The sequence below is a fragment of the Macrobrachium rosenbergii genome, chromosome 55 (genome assembly GCF_040412425.1).
Source record: "Macrobrachium rosenbergii isolate ZJJX-2024 chromosome 55, ASM4041242v1, whole genome shotgun sequence".
Classification (NCBI taxonomy): domain Eukaryota; kingdom Metazoa; phylum Arthropoda; class Malacostraca; order Decapoda; family Palaemonidae; genus Macrobrachium; species Macrobrachium rosenbergii.
Genome location: NC_089795.1, coordinates 68,453,602 through 68,475,688, shown reverse-complemented (window position 1 = coordinate 68,475,688; position 22,087 = coordinate 68,453,602). Strand labels below are relative to the sequence as shown.

The following is a 22,087-nucleotide window of genomic DNA, read 5'->3' as shown; positions in this document are numbered from 1 at the left end:
CACATATGTACGTATATATATATATATATATATATATATATATATATATATATATATATATATATATATATATATATATATATATATATCACATCACTACAGGTAAAAATGTAAGACTAAGTGTAAAAACTACACTCAGTCTCTTCATTGTTTCATATCTATATATATGTATATGTGTATGTATTTCTATATATATATATATATATATATATATATATATATATATATATATATATATGTGTGTGTGTGTGTGTGTGTGTGTATATATATATATATATTTATATTAACTTTATCACATACACAATTGTTCTGTGCATTAGTAGAATGTATATATACAGTATATATATATATATATAATTACTATATATATATATGTATATATATATATATATATATATATATATATATATATATATATATATATATATATATATATATATATATATATAAATATATATATATATATATAGATGAGAGAGAGCGAAGGGGGCGGGGAAGTGTTTGATTTAGCTGCTGATTCTGCAATGGCCAAAATGAAGGTTACAAGAGTGGTGCCCGAAGTCCCATGTCTCGAGTTATTTTGAAAGGGAGCAAAAGAAAGGGACGCGCACACACACACACACACTTCCTATCAGTTTCACTGTCGCATTTAAGTTCCGCAGCCAGGAAGGAATACTAAAGACATTTTCTAGGTATACGAAGCGGTGGGAGAGTTTGAAAATGTTGGTTACTTAACGAAGAACATACATTAATATGTATTTATTTGTGGATGTAAGAGCACACAGTTTCCCTTGGACTATGTTATTCCCGAGCCATATTTAATTCCATATCAAGTGATATTTGTGGCTTAATATTATGGAGTATAAAAGTCACGCGGCTATTAATGACAAAGCATCATAATTAGCCAAGTGCGACAAGCTTACCAGCAGTCGGCTGTCTTGGTTATGAGAGACTTCTATTTTGAGTACAGAACCCGAGTTCGATAGGAATATATACAACCAGAGTCGATAATAGTAAAGTCGACCATCGATCACTGTATCTAGACCAAAGGCCCAGGTTCGAATCCCTGCCAAGGCAGATGCACCTATCAGTCATAATGTCCCTTGGGAGTAAGTAACCCCAAAATCAACGTGAATTCCATGTCAGGTGATATTTGTCGTTTGATATTTGTTAATATAAAAAACAAGAGTACAGGTACTGTGCATACATACATACATACATACATACATATATATATAAATATAAAATTCTATTACATGCACACCCACAAATCCACACACACACACATAAACATAAGATATATATATATATATATATATATATATATATATATATATATATATATATATATATATATATATGAGATGGGCCTTTGTGAAATTTCCTTCCTTTCCGTAACCTCTTTCACACCATCTATCAAACACTTACTAGGCCTTACTTTCCTCCCTTCCCTTTATTGTGATAATTATACACTCTTTCCACCCACCCATCATCGTCCTCTGTTTCCACATAGCCCAACCATCTCGAATTACTCGTAGTCCATTCTTTCCCTATCAGTTCTTATGTTGCATATACTATGCAAATATCTCATCTCAACATTTTCCACATATTTTCTTATCATACTCATTCTACATCCACGTTTCCCTTCCACGAAGAAGAGAATTGGCTCAACATTCTTTTTACACATCTTCACATTGGCTTCCACAGATAATTCTAGTCCCTTGCCGATCTTCGGCACACAGATCTTCCATCTAATAAATTAACTTGTCAGGTCAATCACTGGGGCACTTTCAGCCATTCAGCGCTTAAGACAGTGAAAAGGGCGAGTTCGAGTGGTTGGACAGCAAGATAAAGAGATCCAGAAATTAAAGGAGATGAAGTTGAAGAATCTGAAGGTGGAACTGGGAGAAACCTGTGGGATTGCAAAAGTGGGAGAAATAAAGAGATGCTGCAAATTATCCTTGAGTAATTCCTACATAGTGCATCACATTAGATGCATTACGGGAACCATATGAAACTTTCATTGCTTTCATATTTAGTTTTTACTTACTCTCATATCCTTACTCTAATGTTTACTCTCAACGTTCCCTTCTAGCAAAAACTAAAACTGTTACCAGTTTCGGCAACTTCCCAGAACCATCACCGATCTGCTCTGTACTTTTTTCAAACATCAACCATTCATCACTCCTGTTATGATTCAAGTTCTGTCCCACATCCTAATGCCCTATATATATATACTATATATATATATATATATATGTATATATATATGTATATATATACATATATATATATATACATGCCTGTGTATAGATGTGTGTATGCATGTACATGCACGTGATTAAAATGTCTGTGGTATAATGATATGGCTTACTTTTAATCTTTAATTTTAATCAGACTAAGTACTAATACAACTCACATTAGGTCAGCAAATTGTATATAAATCAGAAACCATGTCAAATAAAAATACAAATACAAATCATACAACAATGAATCATATATATATATATATATATATATATATAATATATATATATATATTATATATATAATTTATATATATATATATATATAAAAGTAATATATATATATACTATATATATATAATTATAAAAGAGCTTATATATATATATGCATATTTGGGCAGAGAGAGAATGTGGGGCAAATGCTTTCAGAGGAATCTAGAGAAATTATTTTGAAAGAGCCAGAAAGGTTCGAATTATGGCCATCGGGCAAAATGCTTCTAAAGGAATCTAGGAGAAATAAGAGACGGAACGACCATGGGATGGAGAGAGAGAGAAGAGAGAGAGAGAGAGAGAGAGAGAGAGAGAGAGAGACTGAAGGGGTACTACTTAGAATAAACACCATAAAGGATCTAATCAAATTCCAATAGTCATGAGCTTTCTGGGAGAACTTTCCTATTATGAGCACATTCTCACTAAGTAATTAGTAAAGGTAATTGATTCCTATTGTCGGCAGCGGGCGCAAAATTTTCTTGGGGTTAATTTGAAAGCTTCATATGTAGGAACACACACAGAAAACAAATGAAGACTCAATTTTTTCCCTCGAAATGAAAATTTGCTACATGAATAATTGTTTTGTTACTCAGATTTTATCATACTTAATTTATTAGAAATAAAAGATGACTTTCAATCCCCAGAGGCGATAATAAGTGAAATTATTAAAAAGCAAATTGAAAAGTGACAAGACATTACTATGAAAACCGCCGAATTTCTTCCGTATTTTCCCGTTCATTTCCTTGTACACCATGTGGTTTCCACGCTCACATTATGCCATAAAGCAAAACTACTGAATGGGACAAGTAGATTGAAGATTAGCTGATTGGTTGATATGCCTAAACTGACGTAGCAACCATTTTTTTCATCAAAGAAGATGGAACTTAAGGAGGTCGTCGAAAATATGGAAACAGATCGTTCAAGGCTTTTACATTCAACTTTCCCACTTCCTGTGTTTATCGTAAGATACAAAGGAGCCAATAACCAATTAAACAAACAAAATTACGATGTATTTCTCCGGTTAGGTGCAAAATGGAAATAATGGCCGACATTTTCATAGCAGCAGCACTATATAAAAATACATGACTACCACTAAATTGTCACTTAAAGAATAAACACGCACACTTCAACCTAATCCGAGAGATTAGACCGCGAGAACTGAAAACGTCAACCCTTTAGGAGTAAGAAGGATGTCAGTGGTAGTCAAGGAGATAAGTCTCTTCTGAATAGAATTGACGACGCAAGTGTCAACACCAGGTGGCTCATTCCATCTGCGTTAAGTGTAGTAGGCGGTTGTACTATCGCATATGGAGGAAGAGTCAGAGCTTAAGCCTAGTACTCTATGTCATATGTACTTTTGTTTGTTGCCATCACCTGCGCGGTCCCATTCAAACCGAAAATAATTTTCAGTTTTAACTTACCTTGATTACGTAGAGACCTGAAAAGGAAAGAAAAATGTATTTATAGCAGTTTGTTTCTCGTAAGTTCACCAAAGAAAACGAAGACATGATAAACAGTACATATAAATGGTAAATAAGGAATCCCAAATCTTTCTAAGGGTTCTTCCCATTCTTAAACTAGTTACAAAATCTGAACCAGTTACAAAATTTGCTTTATCAACTTGCGAGATATAAAAAACAAACGAAGGCTTTAATCAACATTTTTTCTGCAGAGAGAAAAGCAAAGAATGCAGAGACAACTCTCTATCAGAGAAGGACTACACCACAGGCCTGTAAATTGGAAAAGATGGAGTGAGGAGATAAGAAAAGTAATTAAATGAAGTATGAGTCTTGAAGAAAACTAAAGAGGATGAGAAAGAGAATCTGAGGTGAAAGATAGCGAGAATATTTAGTAGATATTTTGCTAGCTAAGAATCATGAAAATTCCGGAAACGTAAGGAGCTTGGATAAAATCCCACGTGCACACACTAATGCTACGGGAAAATGGAATACGTAAAAATGTAAAGCTTCATTCAAAGTGGCTGTATGGGGAAGTGCAACGGAAATGAGAAAAATAACAGGTTGCATTCCACTTCAAATGTCGAGAGAACTAATACAAAATGCTCTGAAATTTCAGAATAATTAAAGAACCTTTAGAAATAATAACCTCAGGAACAATGCCTGAATTTCACTCAGTTACAGTTATTAGCAGCTATTTTGTAAAAAAGGAACACTGTTCATGGTCAGTCAGTAAGTTGAGACTCGAGGCGTTGAGAGGCGGTGGAGGGGAGGGGAGATTGAGTAGGCGTGTCCAGTTGTGTGTGGGCGGAAGCTGAGCGTGAGCGAGCGTGCGTGGGTGGAGTTCTAAAGGTATTTCATTGATCAACACGTATGATGCGACACATATCCCGACCAGCAACTGAAAATTGGCACGTGTTTGCAGCCTTTAGTAACTTGCATTTTCTGAGCGAAGAAAAACAATGATAAAACATTTATGAAGGCAATCCTACATCCTGATTTATTCCTAAGGACTTTAGTACGATGAATAACAAACAGGTTTGGAAGTAATGCCCACGACTTATTCTCCTCTATAGATTTCTCCCAATGGTTACTCTAATATCAGTGTTCTCTGTTTCTTGAGAGAAAATCATTGTGCACCCAGGTTTCAGCAAACGATCTTCACAATTTGGATAAAAGTACGTGCAGTTATATATATATATATATATATATATATATATATATATATATATATATATATATATATATATATATATATATATATATATATATATATATATATACATGAAAATGGATATGTGTATGTATATGTGTGTATGTTCCAGCATAACTCTGAAATGCTCTGAGCAATTTCAACCAAACTTGGTATACATATGACTTACTGTCTTGAAAAGAATACTGTGGGGGTAGATATCACTAGCACCAAAGGGGGTTGGGGGTGGGAAGGGCTTCCCTGAAACTGGGCTGGTTCTGCCCGTAGACTTAGTAACTAAATAAACTCTATGAATTTATCATACCTCATTTCGGTACACATATGACTTACTATCTGGAAAAGAATACTGTGTGGTAAGACATCACTGGCACCAAAGGGGGTGGGGATGGGATGGGGGTGACATGTAAAAATAACCGAAGACGACAGATATTAGTGTTTAATCCATAGTTTTAGAGGTTGTGTGATGAATAGTGACACTTCCAATGCCATTCAAGTCCAAGTTCAGCTCCATTAGGAAGGGTGGTGAGAAGGGGTGCAAAATAAAATGTAAAAAATGACAGATATTAGTGTCTAATCCATAGTTTTTGAGGTTGCTGAGGTGAATAGTAACACTCCAGATGCTCTTTAAGTCCAAGTTCAGCCCCGACAGGAATGGGGAGGGGAGGGGGGCTTGAGAAGGGGTGAAATATAAAATGTCAAAAACGCTGGGCAATGTAATTGAAGCAACTATCTTACCAGGAAAGGGAGAGAGAGAGAGAGAGAGAGAGAGAGAGAGTGTTAAGGATAAGAGAGAGAGAGAGAGAGAGAGTGTTAAGGATAAGAGAGAGAGAGAGAGTGAGTTTATCGGTTGTTATTCAGAGTTTTTCCAGGCAGTGCTAAGAGTCAGCTAGTATGTATGTATGTATGTATGTATGTATGTATATATATATATATATATATATATATATATATATATATATATATATATATATATATATATATATATATATATATATATACAAACACACACACACACACGTTACATAAGGTGCATCACTGAACGTCGTTGATTCTCGTGTTCGGCGGTTCAAACCCGTGAAATGACGAACCGCTTGTCAGTTATAATTCCTCTTCGGTAAAAATATATATATATATATATATATATATATATATATATATATATATATGTACATATATATATATATATATATATATATATATATATATATATATATATATGTACATATATATATATATATATATATATATATATATATATATATATATATATATATATATATATATATATATATATATATATATATACAAACACACACACACACGTTACATAAGGTGCATCACTGAACGTCGTTGATTCTCGTGTTATGGCGGTTCAAACCCGTGAAATGACGAACCGCTTGTCAGTTATATAAAATATATATATATATATATATATATATATATATATATATATATATGTACCAGCGTACATATATATGGTACATATATATGAATATATATATATATATATACATATATATATATATATATATATATATATATATATATATAACACAGCGACATAAGGTGCATCACTGAACGTCAGGATTCTCGTGTTCGGCGGTTCAAACCGTGAAATGACGAACCGCTTGTCAGTTATAATTCCTCTTCGGTGTAAAATATATATATATATATATATATATATATATATATATATATATATATATATATATATATATATATATATATGTACATATATATGTACATATATATGTACATATATATATATATATATATATATATATATATGTACATATATATGTACATATATATGTACATATATATATATATATATATATATATATATATATATATACATATATATGTACATATATATATATATATATATATATATATATATATATATATATATATATATATATATATATATGTATATATATATATATATATATATATATATATATATATATATATATATATATATATTATATATTATAAATAAATGGATGGATATGAAATGCATAAAACACGTCTTCCGTCTTTACATGGTTTTGCTTTTACTCTTAAGTCCTTTAATATTTTTCGCTCTTCTTTGAAAAATGTGAAGTCTTTTAAAACATCGGAATTTTTTAAATAAAAGACAACAGTACAGTGAGGCTCATTTTAACTTGCCAATTTCAAAATACAAAGGATATTTGAAATTAATGTTCCGATATCCGACAGGTACCAGTTGCCAATTCTGAAGCAAAATAGAACCAAAAGGTCCAATGACACTTTGTAGGGCAAAAGTGTTTCACGTAACAGAAGCTTTTCCATCTCTCTGCGGTGCCTCTTCACTCCTCCGAGCTTTGTTTCTTTGTTGTCATCCTCAGACTATCATCCCTTTACTCTCTCTGTCTCGGTTTCAAAGGTCTCTTTGAAATTTAAACTGATTAAGTTTATATTCATAAAGTTGTCTCTGAACCTTTAGTTTATACTGCTGCGTATCTAATACATTTTCTTTTACCTTTCTGCATAACCTAATTCTGGCACTGCCGTGAGACACTTGGTTTTCGTCAGCTAAAACTGGCTTAAATCCGTATATTGCAAACTCATTCTTTCCACGATCCTCTTGTCAGGTGCTAATATATTATCCCTAGCCGTTTGTGCTGTCCCTTGGAGTGCATGATGTAAATTTCTACCAATATGTATCAGTCTTCTTAAAGATGTTTTAATTATAGACTAAACAGATCACGATTTATATATTTTGATAAAAGTTTCCAGGTCGCACATATGCGTCAGGAGATCCATGTCGGGTGAGACTGATCTGGCACCTTCAGCAAACTAAAACCGGTCTTCAAAAACTGGTCAGCGATATAAGGTTCTCATACCATACAGACAATTTGGATCAAGAACAACCTGTTTTGAAGGCTTCTCAATCATCATAGTTGGTAAAAGTTACTAGTTGGTCCTTTGGTCGACGTTATGGAGAACCTTTGCTAGAGGCATGTGAGGGAGAAAGTAAAGGTTCCGGAAGATCGTACAAAGCGTGGTGAGGTTTCAACGAGCCGCAACTACGATGCAAGCAAAGACGGAAACCAATAGTTTCAGCAGGTCACAATTAACCACGAAGCTAACAGGATTAATCTTCGAAATGTCCCTCGGCGACCACTTAGTTCTTGGGATCCGGTAATATATGCATTGGCATCTGAGAATTAAAAAAAAAAAAATAAAAGTAAAGAAAATATAAGCCAAATAAATCAATACTCTCCTACTAGCGACGAAGTGGTTGTGCGTCATTCAAGCGATATAAATTGACGAAAATAATAAGCATTTAGGAGATGCAGCAAATACACAGTTCGCCAAGAGAGATAGAGAGAGAGAGAGAGAGAGAGAGAGTGTTTCACAAATATACCAACAGCCAAAACCGACCACTCTGCAAGAGAGAGAGAGAGAGAGCGCGTTTCATAACTACACCAACAAACAAATTGGCCGCCCTGGAATAAAGTTATGAACGTATAAATGCGGTTTGCTGGCTAGCACTGCATTTTAAGAGCACGAGTGACAAGTTAATTAATTCCAAAATCATTGCGGAAATGAAACTTTTTATTTTTCTGTTGTCCATCTATGAGTCGCATCTACAACGATTCCGCATATTCGTCAATTGCAGCCAGACAGAACTACCCAAGGATTGCTCTCTCTCTCTCTCTCTCTCTCTCTCTCTCTCTCTCTCTTTTAATGAGGGGGATATGGCCATTACTGTGATCCGAGAACCTTTCAGTTATATTTATTGTATCTAAGGTAAATATTGTCACTTTCCCTTTTGTCTATAACATGGACATGTAACTTACATTGTGACGAAATTACTCAAAGCAATATGAATGGTCCATCCGTAAATATATAATCAGTTTTTCAAAATAAATACACATCCAATAATTCCTGGATATGCGTTAATGCTTGTCAACAGCTTGACAATACGCTTTGGTACAGTTATCAAGAATTTTACGATCTGAAGCGGTATCAAGGTAGTTAATTACACTGGCTAAGCAAGTACTTACTGACTAGAAACGCTGTTATTATAGCGGTGGTGATGAACATCTTCAATTTTAATAGTTTATATATATATATATATATATATATATATATATATATATATATATATATATATATATATATATATATATATATATATATATATATATATATATTCAAGATTATGTTGATGGGCGGGTGAGGGTATGCTTGCAAGCATGCGTACATACTGAGAATGCATCCTAAATGTCAAGAACTAACATTAGCAGCAGAAAATTTAGGTATTCACCTAATGTATTATTTATATTTTTCTTGAGCTCGTAAATTTCTTACTGTAACCATGCTATAGTTTTTTTTACATGAAAATTATTTAACGACGCCCACGTGGATGAAATGTGTTTTAGTCATTTAATATAGACAGCGACGCATGTGGGTGTATCAATGTAATTTCCATAACTCAAAGCATATTAATCTCGGGATGAACATTCCTGTGTCTAATCATGCAAGTCAAGATACCCAAGGGAAATCTGTGGCATTGCCATTTTGGTAAACATTGTTTCTTTATGAGTTAAGTTTTGCGCTAATGTGGTAACAATAATCCGTCAACATGAAGGCACGAACCCATTGGAAAAGTATTTGTCATTCTCTCCCTCATCAAGTTTAATTCATTAGGAATCTACAGTGTTGTATTTGTTTCCACTAAAGACTTCTTTACAAAACATCAAAGACTAGAAATATCTGTCGGATGATTAGTTACTATATCTTGATAAAGGCATTCATGCGAATCCTAGTCTTCAGATTATGAAGTCGAAATAACGTAAAAGTTGTCCACTCATTATTTACAGGCGCTTATCACGTAGCCACACGGTCAAAATAATACATGCAAGTGTTTTGCCCAGGTCAGCGTGTGGTTACATAAACTAGAGTAAATGGAACTGTTTGAGAAAATGCATATTGGTGACTCAATATCACATTTACAATCGACGGTCTCTTCGCTTTAGGCCGGTTGTGGTAGCTCGCTCGATTCTCACCAGCCGTCTCCACCCACATTAATTTTACTCTTGAAATCTGATATCCTAGATCGGTCCGATTCCTTTTATCATTCCATTCTTTCTACAATCTGTGGATATTTCGGTCTTTCTTCTATCTGGGTAATTCTGCACCTGCTGCACTGTTATCCAAATTCACTTGCCTTTACAACTTATCAGAGTTGGATACAGGATTATCGATACCTTCCGGTTCAAATCTCGCTCTCACTCTCTCGCTTCCGATTGCATGTCGGTGCCCCTGTCTCCACAATAAATAGTAGTTCTTTTTCTGTTTAAAAGCCATGTAATTTTTCCATTCAGAATCAGTCAGAATTTACTTACTAAATCTTAAAATCTGACCGGAATCCAATGGAATTCTTTAAGCGTTCATTTACTTTTAATCATCGATGCATTTCTTAGAGCCAAACTTAGTTGAGCACGTCAACGCCCACGGATTCATGTTGAATCCTTTTCCAAGAACTTGTTAGCCTCTACTATACATGGATACTACTGTGTACAAAAACGCACGGAGAGAGAGAGAGAGAGAGAGAGAGAGAGAGAGAGAGAGAGAGAGAGAGAGAGAGAGAGATACAGTTGATGGCTGGTCCTACGTCTGTGGGGAACCGTTACCTTGTAGAGGTCTTTCCATTTTCAGTGAAAACGTAGAGGTAGCATGGGCATCGCGGTGAACATGTAGCTCGCGTTTTATTTCCCCATCTTTGTCTCTTCGCTCTTGTTACGTCATCAATTACAACCCACTGCAGTCAACTATCAAATAGACACCCAAATCACTGCTTGGGTCAACAGCCACAGTATGTGTTTAAAGAAACTTGTCCAAATTATTGGGTATTTTCCTGGGACTCAAATCGTTGAAAAAATGTGTACATAAAATCATGAAAAGCACCTAATGAAACACAAGCAAAAGAGTTAAATTTAGCTCCACTGACTTTCTCCATTTCCTGTCAACAATGGAATGGGAATTTTTGATTCGTTTTCACTGGAAACGATATCACCGTAACAGACTTTTATGGAGGTCGTCCTCTTTCACTGCCATTTGATGATAGTGGTTCAGCGATATGAAGTGGGAAGTTCCAGGTTTGTCCGAGTGCCTTGCAAACACTGCAGTACGTATTGCAATCTTGCGCATAATTTCAGGCTCTTTTGAATGAAGCAATTCCGTCTTAAAAGACACTGGGCCATCCTGAATGATACAGTCGCGTTCCGAATGATAATAGGCTAATGGGCTAGTCAACATTAAGATGGCTCTCCTGAATTCACCATCTGAAGATTAATGTTACTGATATCCTTCAGGGACGATTGGTTCTTTTGTGCCAGTCCTTTTGAGAGAGAGAGAGAGAGAGAGAGAGAGAGAGAGAGAGAGAGAGATCTTAAAGACATTAACTTAATTCCTATTTAGTGTACATGTCAGTAAAACAGCGCACTTCAAGTCTGCTATAAGAAAACCTGTCATAGGAACAAAATACCCTAATTCCAGAGATAATAACTTAAAACGGTCGTCATCACTTTTATTACTTTATTTCAAGACTCTAAGACCCATGAGGAGCCGAGATGCGTTCATTTTCAAGATGAAATCCGGCAGATAAACAACGTTAATTTACGCAAGGGGTTATATAATGGTAACAATTTTACTCTTGCAATGATCTAACAGACGCTACCGTGGATTCGTATCTCTAACAATCTCTAAGAAACCTAAATCTTCACTTGTAGTTCGCCTTATTTGGTTTTCCACTATCCTAAATCCAATACAGGAACCATTTAATTAATGTTTAATAGACTGTTCGGTAAGAATCCGAAGAAGACAAAATTCAGAGTAGACATTAAGTATGAAAGTTTGACATAACATTCCATTTTCACCTTTTCCATTTAAATTGCAATTGTTTTAGCTAATAATAAACGATAAACGTGATAAAGAGTCAGATTAAACAGCACTGTTTCCTCTTTGAAGTAAGGGTCATGATTTATTAGTCAACAGAAATTAATACTAGAACGTTCCACTGGAACAACACATCTTTAACTCAAACACTTCTCATTTCGCTGAAACCTTACACAGAAGAACTGAATCACGGGGGACTATAGGCAGATGCTCTGCCAAGATGCAACAGTTATTATTAATACTAGTATTTTTTAACAAAAATACAACCCATTATGTTATTGACAAATCACACAGCAATATTTTAAAGTAATGATTCAACAGTAATGAACGAACCATATTAAGATATAAATTTAAAAAATATACATATTTCTCTCTCACTACCCATATATTAGGTCACAGTCTTTCGTTTTAAGCAATTGTTATTGAACGCTGACCTCCATATTTTTAGGACCACATTACTTTAATCATTTGAATATCTTCTTATCCTCAAGGCCAAAATTCATAGGGAAAAGACGAAGATCACTGCTATGTTCTATTTTATTCTCTTCTGCTGATGACTGTTCCAGCCATCAACTCTTAGCCACCATCAGGGCTACAGTAGATCCAGAATGAAATTACACTTCAGTTTATGAGTACAGTAAAAAATCAGATTAAAACAAAAACTATAATAAAAAAATCAACAAGAAAGAGATTTGACAGTTCAGGATTATTCTTCACAAAGTTTGACTAGACTGACTTCTCACCTCCAACGAAGAATATTGTCTAAAGACACCTGGATATTCACTGTATGCTGCTGCTGAGTGATGGTCACCGCTTCTGCCAACGGCAGCCAGCCATAGCTATCCTCCTGGTGAGAAATTTCTGTCTAATAAGGTCGTTTAAAGGTGGCTTCTCCTCGTGCCTATCCACAAAATGCTGGTGGATGATGACTCTACTGCTGTGTTAGGCTTGAAGTTGCAACCATAAGGGTGTCATCGTGTGCTCGAGATATCTTATATCAAAAGACTTGCATGTCATCGTGTGCTCGAGATATCTTATATCAAAAGACTTGCATGCCTCTTCCAACACTTAATTTGTAAACCACTCCGGTGACCTTGCGGACTGTGCTGGTCTTCATCACAAGGCTGGTTACCAGTTCGGGCGACTGAAGACTATTGGTAACACACTCAAAAAGTGCCTTTACTTTACCTCATTGGTGATGATCCTCCGAAAGTAAATTTTGGTTAAGTAACTATCCCTTTTGGATTTTTATCCTTTTCTACATTTCATCTTGTTTGCAGAGGTTGAATATAATACAGAAAGTGAACTCCCACAACCACACAAGAATCGGTGCACTTAAGTCTATAAAGGTTAAAATAATGTAAATGTTCAAACCACTGACGTACAACCGTTTTCTAAGAATAAGTAAAAGTTGAAAGTCTTTCGAAATGCCATACAAAAAAAAAAAAATAATAAAACCTTATCAATAACATTACAGTATACAAAATCGGTGGTCGTTGCTGGTGGAGATGGAGCGCGAGGAGAGATAAAGTGAAAAATTGAGAGAAAATGAGTAAAGATGGAGGGAAATAAAAAAAGAGGATGAGAAATAACAAGCAAAATCGAGGAGGAGGAAGAGGAAGTCAGACGCAGGAAAAAGGAGGAGAATAAGAAATAAGCAGACGATAGGAGGAGGAGGAGGAGTTAAATAAATCAAAGGCAGTAGAAAAGAAAAGGTGAAAGAGAAATAAGAAATAGAATTTCGGAGGAGGAGGGAGGAAAAAGAAAAGAAAATAGTAGGAGGAAGGAAATAAAAAGCAAAAGACTGGTTTAGGAAGAGAACAAAAGTAGCAGACGATCTGCTAAGGAAAAAGAAAAACAAGGGGGAGGAAATATAAAAAAAAAGATAGGAGGATGAGGAAGAGAAATGAAAGGCAGAAGGAAAATTTAGAGGGGAGAGAGAGAGAGAGAGAGAGAGAGAGAGAGAGAGAGAGAGAGAGAGAGAGAGAGAGAGAGAGAAATAAGAAGGGAAAAAGAGAGAGAGAGGAAGCGAAAGAGACAGAGGAAGACAACCACATGATAACGACAAAGACGACGAAGAACCGGAAGGGGAAGCCATCAATGCACAAACGACCGAGGACCTCCTGTTGACGTGGAATTTATAACGTTAAGGGAGCTGTCGCTGATTCCGCCAGACCCCAACCCTTTACAACCTGCAGAGGCCAACTACTGGCGACACTCAAAACACTACGGAAACATAAAATGCCTTAGACTCTCTTTAGTCACTTGTCTTTGAAGGATCTTGTACTCGACTCAGCGCAACTAAACTCGCCTAAAATTTCTGTAAGCCCGCTTGCGGGTATAAATATGGCATAATTGTACCCGTGGGTCCATTCGCCTTTCAGTAAACGGCAGAGAGAACTACCTAAACGTCAAGGGATTAAGGAACTTTGGACAGATTTTATATAATTTACCTGCTGCTGCAAGGAAACTCATTCGAGACGTAGAGAAACTGCAAGATAAACTCAACGGCATCCAGACGCCCATTTTTTTAAAATGAAGTTTGTTTGAAAGAGGCTCTCCCGAGATGTTTTTATAATGGTAACTGTGGTCATGATCTAAGGGAAGCCATATACCAAAACATACAATAACATCCACCACGAAAACTGAAACCTCAGAGGATGTCAATCAAGACCCAACATATACAAACAAACAATGAAACAAGGAGATTATCAAAAGTTTGTTTTGGATCATTGAAAAAAGCAGGTATGTAGTGAGGAAAATAATAAAAGAATAAATGAATCCAAGACAGATTTAGCACGAAAGGGGATATTTACACAAACATTTTGGTCGATTCACATCAAGACTATCATATCAATAAAAAAAAATAGAAGAAAAACAAACAGAGCTGTATCAGAAAAAGGAACTTAACTGCGACAGCTATATAAAGGAGAGTCAGCGCAGGACATAATATCCATAAACAAGCGAGGACCATTTGAAATGGGAGAGAGATAAAAAGCGGGAGTAAGGGGGTCACGGGAGGGGAGAAAAAAAAAGGATGACTTTCGATTAACAAGTCGAGCGTTAAAGGAAAGAATGAGAATAGCAAATCAAAATATTCCTTGGAGGCTGGAGATGCCATTGAAAGGTGATGAAGTCAACGATCGCTCAGATAAATTATTGTGAAAAGGGGGCAGCGCTTCCTCCGGTTAATAATAATAATAATAATAATAATAATAATAATAATAATAATAATAATAATAATAATAATAATAATAATTATTATTATTATTATTATTATTATTATTATTATTATTATTATTTAGTAAAATATTAACATACAGAAAACACTGCACATATGAGCAGCAAAATTCCCTATCAACTGCAAATGTTTCAGAAAACTTCCTTCGTCTAAGACTTTGTGATCTGCTAATATGATGACATCTTGAATAATCGTTAGGTATCCAGGACGCCACACCACTAGAACAATAGGAAATCCTACGGACGTAGAAAACCGGATGCCGATATATTAATTTCATGTACAGCTTGGTTCTGATGCTATTATCACAGCGTTACAAGTAGTATCGGGCTCTGTTGCTATAACCACATCCCAGATGCTTTCAAGTATTCCATTGTTTTCGAGGGACTGAATCAATTAAAATGTTACTGAGCTTATTTTAACTGGTGTTTATTTCACTCAAGAGAAATAAGCTTAGCGTTTTGTTTAATAGAATGGAATAGAATATAAACTTTACGCCTAAGGCCAAACTCTGGGACCTATGAGGTCATTCCAGAGCTGAAACGGAAATTGACAGTAAAAAGGTTAGAAAGGTGTAACACGAGGAAAACTTCCCAGTTGCACTAGGAATCAACTGTTAGAAGAGGGTGGAAAGTAAGATGGAAGAAAGAGAATATGAACGGAGGTACTGTAAAAGGAATGAAAGGGGTTGCAGCTAAGGGCCGAAGGGGCTCTGCAAAGAACCTAAAGTAATGCCTATATTGCAGAGCATCAGGTGCACTGACGGCACTACCTCCCTAAGGGACTTTTTGGTTAACGCTGTTACAAACACTGACAGACAAAGACTAACAGAACTGAATTCTGTATCCTTGTTTAAGAAATAGTAATGTGGTCAAAGCCCCACACTCTTAACAAAGTTTATTATGGGCTGACAGAAGGACCAATAATGAGAAAATACCTTCCCTTGGGATTCATGGAATGAGTTCTGAAACTTTTCCGCTAATGCTAGTTACCCTGTTTAGAAACTAACCCGGGTCTGCTTATTAAAGAGAACAGGGCAAGCCCTGAATGTCACAAGTTCGGACAATGTCATTATTTCTTTTATAGTGGTTTAGGGAGTCAGAAAACCATCGCTTTTTTTCTTATCTCTTAAACACAAGCCGTTACCCTTTTTAAGACTCGATTCAGTCTGTTGCACTGATCAATGACGTAATCTTATTCTTTGCTATACTTTGTTAGAAAAGTTTTAAGTTATAGAACTAACAAGGAACTAACAGGGCTCTGACATATCTCTAAGTATTTTCTACAAAGTGAAAAATTATGTCTCATATCTCATCAAGTAGGCTGAATTATCTCACCTAAACAACGACCTCAATAATTTGCCATGAAAGACAGAATTATTTAAATGGTCGAGGTTTCTAAAGATTAACTCGAGTTCCTGAACTACTATCGTGCCAGTCGTTTCTTTGGGCATTTTATTCTTGTATGGAGTCAACGCCAAAAGCAATCTGCCGTAGAGAATAACTTGAGAATTGACGTACCAATATCAAACTTACTAGTACGACATATCCCGGACACCAGTAGCCTGTTGATTTTGGACATCAAACACTGTTAGACCAGCAAGTGCAAGAACAAGTAAAAAAAAAAAAATAATTAAATTTGCGTTGTAAACCTCAAACGAATAAATGCACATTAGTTTGGGACAGACTGCAAACATTAATGCTGCCATGCTCGCATGGTCCATGTTCATACTCCACTTTACACGAAAAAATGAAAAAAATGTGCTAAGAAACTCTGCAAATCTGAGTCGCATTTATCATGAAGCTAGTGCGCTCGGTAGGCTTGACATGTTTACATGTTTCATTGTGTTAACTTGAGAACTACAAATACAAGAGCTTCAAATCACCTAGTGCTTGCAGCTGTAGCCAAAGACAATAATTGTTTATCCAGATAAAGTTCGACAGTGAGTGTGTGTGCTGCTGCTATTGCATTTGTGAAAATTTTAGAGCTAACAAATGAAGATATGTTAATTACCTGGAGATACTAACCACTGTAATTCCTAAGGCATAAAAATTCAGCATACCAGTAACGTCCTAATGTTACGATTTTAGAGTGATATAAATTGCAAGTTGCAGTACAATAAAGTTAAGTTTTGCACGACGCCTTGCCATCACAAAGACAGGAATTCTGTTACATAATCAATACCAGATAAACCCATCCTTTTACACTGCAAACATTCAAACTGCACTGTATCACTAGTGATAGCAGAATACCTTGAGTACTAACTGAACCCCAAAGAAATAATTTAACGAGTGAGAGATTTGCCCCTCCGGCGATCAGAGCAATCTCACATGCTACACAATTGAGTATCAAGACCACTCAATCTTCCAAGTGATGTCTTCAAATTCTTTGGGAATAAACAATATACCTGTGGCTTGAAGCCCATTGATTTTTTACAATGCAGTCACTGCCTCTTGTTGAATAATATATTTGGCTTCCATTTTACAAATCAAATGAATTTTTTTCATGTTGATAGTGTAATAAAAATGAAAAGTTACGAATGTTTATTAAGATGACGTCAACTGCACTGAGTAAAAGATGCTTAAATTTAATTTGCCTCCAATTCAAAATCATAATCCCAGTTACCTGCACATTTTATCTACTTCAGCGAATGACCAAAAACATTCAGTAGCTTGATTTAAATAATCCTTATATTTTTGATAACCGCATGGTTTTACTTTCGAAGACTTCTTCCTACACTTCCAAACAAAGCGATTTCAGTTCGCCGCCACTCGAAGCGACTTGCACTGGGGTCTCCTCATTCGCTGATCGATACTTCAAGCCCCTTAAGGATCGGACAAACGGAGGAAAGAACACTTTCCGACGGTCATTCTGATCATTTTTCCTCAACCTGCACTCTTCCTTTGAATCTCGAGTCACTCGCCCCACTCTCTTCATTCTGAGGATTCGTGAGCTCGGAGAACCTTTTATGCCAAGGCGTCTTTTCATCCCCTCCGGTCTCCATCATCACCCGAGGGCTGCTGAGCTCTCATTAAGCGTCGTCTGTCGTCGCCCGTTTGCACGCTGCAGGTAACTGGCTTAATAATAATGATGTTTTTTTTATTCTTCCTTTTTGTTTTTTTTCGATTGGACGCAAAAGCTCTGTGCCTCATTATTGGTTCTAAGGCCGCCCTGTTGCTGATTATTATTATTATTATTATTATTATTATTATTATTATTATTATTATTATTATTATTATTATTATTATCCATATACGGTGCCTGTCTGCTAACAAATAATTGAAACGTGCTTCACAGCTCTTTGCATTAATTTTTGTAAACTATTTTCCCGCATCAAGTAGTGTTCAGCTTTTTGCAGCTGACGAAGATACTTGTCTATTCGCCTTTTCAATGTTAAAACAATAGCCTTAAAATAAGGACTTTGCAATGAACAGTCGCCTTTCCAAAATGAGACAGCGGTTCTTACTATAGCTCGGATATTGGTTCACTGACTTTCCTAACAAAATTCGAAGAACCAACACCAAATTTTCATTGACAAATGCAGTAGTTATGGTGTTCAAGTATGTTACAAGGATTACATATTGCTTTTGAATTTTAAATAAAAAATACATCTGAACAGAAATGCATTAAGATAGGAAGCGAATGTTAGTTTAAGCACGTCTGATAGAACCATAATTAGAACACACCAGTTCAGACAAAAGGTTATTTTTATACGATACACTGGACCAGTCTTCATAAGGAGCATAGAAGTTCACCACATGCGCATGCATTAAATCTCTCTCTCTCTCTCTCTCTCTCTCTCTCTCTCTCTCTCTCTCTCATAGATACAGATCAACAAAATTTTTTGAAATGAGGCTGTCAGCCTCATTCCATCCAGACTGCGATCGCCTGCAATTATTAATCAAATATTGTCCGTCCCTGGCTGGGGTTCGATACTACGTTTGGTAGCTAGAGAGGAAACCTTAACCACTTGACCACAGAGAGAGAGAGAGAGAGAGAGAGAGAGAGAGAGAGAGAGAGAGAGAGAGAGAGAGAGAGAGAGAGAGTCTACTTTCCCCACAGTTTTGTCTTCTCTTTTCAATTAGGGAACCGCACCATTTAACAATCACAGAAACGAGTTGGCGTAGTTATGGTTCTAAAACTCGGGGAAAGAGGTTAGCCTATGTCATGGACGGTTCAAAATTTAGATTAATCCTCTGGCCTTTAGAGTCCTGGTGAGGGGTAGCGTGAATCAGGATTTGGTACACTACTTACACTTCTAAACCACACACTAATTGTCATGACGTGGGTGGGAGGGGCTAAGCCCTTAAGTCTTGGGGAATTATTGTGATACAGGTAAACAGAAGCTTCGATGCGGTCTTTTGTTTGTTTACAATGAAGTGTGGTCGGATTCTGTGCGATTTCAAGACTTTTAGAGAGAGGTGGATGAGTCTTGTAGAGAGCTGGACGTTAGGTCATTCAAATCTACCCCCACGCTTAGAATAAGACGTGTGGAGGTGTTAAGTGGTTTTCTCTTTCAAGTCTAATCTTTAAAGGCATTATTTTACACTAACTAGAAAATAATTCTGCTCTAACTGCTATATTCACTTCAATGAAACCTTACAGTAGTTTAAACACCGGCGTTATTTTATGGAATGGAATATATAGTTTAGGCCAAAGGCCAAGCACTGGGACCTAGGAGGTCATTCAGCGCTGGAAAAGAAATTGAAAGTAGGTAGGTTTGAAAGGTGTAACAGGAAGAAAACCTCACAGTTGCACTATGAAATAATTTTTAGAGGAAGGTGGATAGCAAGATGGAAGAAAGATATGAATAGAGGTACAGTAAAAGGAATGAAAAGTGTTGCAGCTAGGGGCCTAAGGAACGCTGCAAAGAGCCTTTAGTGATGCCTACACTGCAACCCGAGAGGTGCACTGACGGCACTACCTTCCTACAGGGGGCATTATTTTATGTAAAACAGGCGGCACTTAGTTTTTTTTTTATGTCACTCCATCCTTATGGAACTAAGCCCAACCCACTAGGATGATGATCTCCATACATACTGTGGCCTTACGTAGCAACATTAAACTGCAATGTACCAAGAAATGCCTTTATATTGTAAATAAAATGCTACACCATTTCAATTCATATCTTATTTGCCAACACTTAACTGCGTTCTTAAAAACTGAAATCCGAAAGCGTATGAGATCATCTCTTCAGTAACGTTCATGACAAAAATAGAAAAACAAACTAATAAGTGTAGTGGAATATTGGAATATCTTGTAAATGTGTTTTATTGTTTTTGATATTGAGATGTTTTGCTTTCAAAATTACTCCAAATGTAAAAAAAAAAGAGTAATAATGATTAGTAGGGAAGAAACACTGAAAGTTTTCGGTTTATTTGTATTCAGTATCTTATTACAACAGCTTTAGCCATCGATCATCATCTCAGATATTTAGGCTTCTTAATACATTATGTCTCGAAATGACAATAACAATAAAACCCAGGCATAAACTCGATAGAACTTTTGACAGGTTAAGGGAAAAAATGTAGATGAAACAAAGTGGATTCAAGTGAAACATCAAGAGTAATAATGACGAAAATTTGGGCATGGACTGAAATAGTTACTGGGAGGAACTTTGGTGGGCTGTGGGTTGTGGGTTGCGTGTGGGAGGTGGGGAGAAGCAGCCTCCAAGGATGCAGCAACCGCCAACTAATGGGGGTGGGGGGCAGGGGAGGTGTGGTGGGGGGAGGCAGAGCACGAAGGTGTGAGGGGGGGCCAAGGAGAGGCTTCGAGAAAAGACGGAATAGAGGAATCATTTTCCTCTCTTTCGGGGCCATTCGTAGCCGTCACTCAAATCTCTTGGCTTCAGCGTTTCAAATTGGAAAAGTTTGAGGTTCTTAGAGTTGCTTAGCATATATCTGACGCAAAACTTGGTTTCGGAAATCATTTCTGCATCTGAAATTGGTCAGAACTTCACTCTCAGAGCCGTCCTAATAGGATAAATGTTCAGGCGCTTGAAGTATTCCAGACGTCTTGGCATACAATACGTGTTTGCATGAGCGCTTTACTTGAGATAATGATGTGTGCATGAACTTCATTTTATTTTAAGAGCATTTTATTTTAAGAGCGAATTTTAACTTGCAAAAACAGGTGTGTCATAAACTCTTGTCTGCTTAGTTACAATGTGTGTGTATGTGTTTTTTTCCTGTGGGGGTGAGGATAGCGTGAAGACTGATTAAGTCTGTGGTTTTCGTTTTTCTTGATCGAGGTAACAGAAGACTTACTTTTGGTCTTCCCGACCGAGATACGAGTACATCACTTCAAGTCCTTTTCTACCCCAAGGTTTTACTGGCTATGCGGTTTGGGCCAGAATTTAACTTTTTTAAAATTTTCCTCTTATTTCCATTGTATTATTTTTAGTACGTGGTATACTATCTGAAAATAAGCATACTGATTTTCGATTCCTTTAAGGAAAACTATTTGTTTATGAAATAATTCAGGCAAATGCACCACTGTTGGTTTGTTTCATTCAATGGCTCTTGGGACCCTGTTGAGGGAACGTGAAAATAATGAAAAATATGAAATGGACAGTGTCATTTTCTTCGTCATGCATGCATCATAAAAAAAGATTCAAGTCGAGTAAATTGTTACTGTCTTTCGTGATTACGCTTACTATTTCTACCCATGACTTTCTTTGACATTTGTTTTTTATACCTGGCGTACGTTAAGGGCGCTAGTTTCAACTTCC

The 22,087-nt window shown here is 36.1% G+C and overlaps 1 protein-coding gene and 1 long non-coding RNA gene across 16 annotated transcripts in view; one reads left to right on the top strand and one right to left on the bottom strand.

Annotated features, from left to right (window-relative positions):
* The window catches only part of LOC136835379 (uncharacterized), a 638,801-nt gene that overhangs the window by 54,137 nt on the left and 562,577 nt on the right, over positions 1-22,087 (bottom strand). Inside the window, exon 4 of the long non-coding RNA XR_010852120.1 lies at positions 3,938-3,954. This is a non-coding gene — a long non-coding RNA (uncharacterized lncRNA). The remainder of the gene's footprint in view (positions 1-3,937; positions 3,955-22,087) is intronic.
* The window catches only part of LOC136835378 (GAS2-like protein 3), a 475,281-nt gene that overhangs the window by 239,165 nt on the left and 214,029 nt on the right, over positions 1-22,087 (top strand). The gene's annotated exons all lie outside the window — the stretch shown is intronic.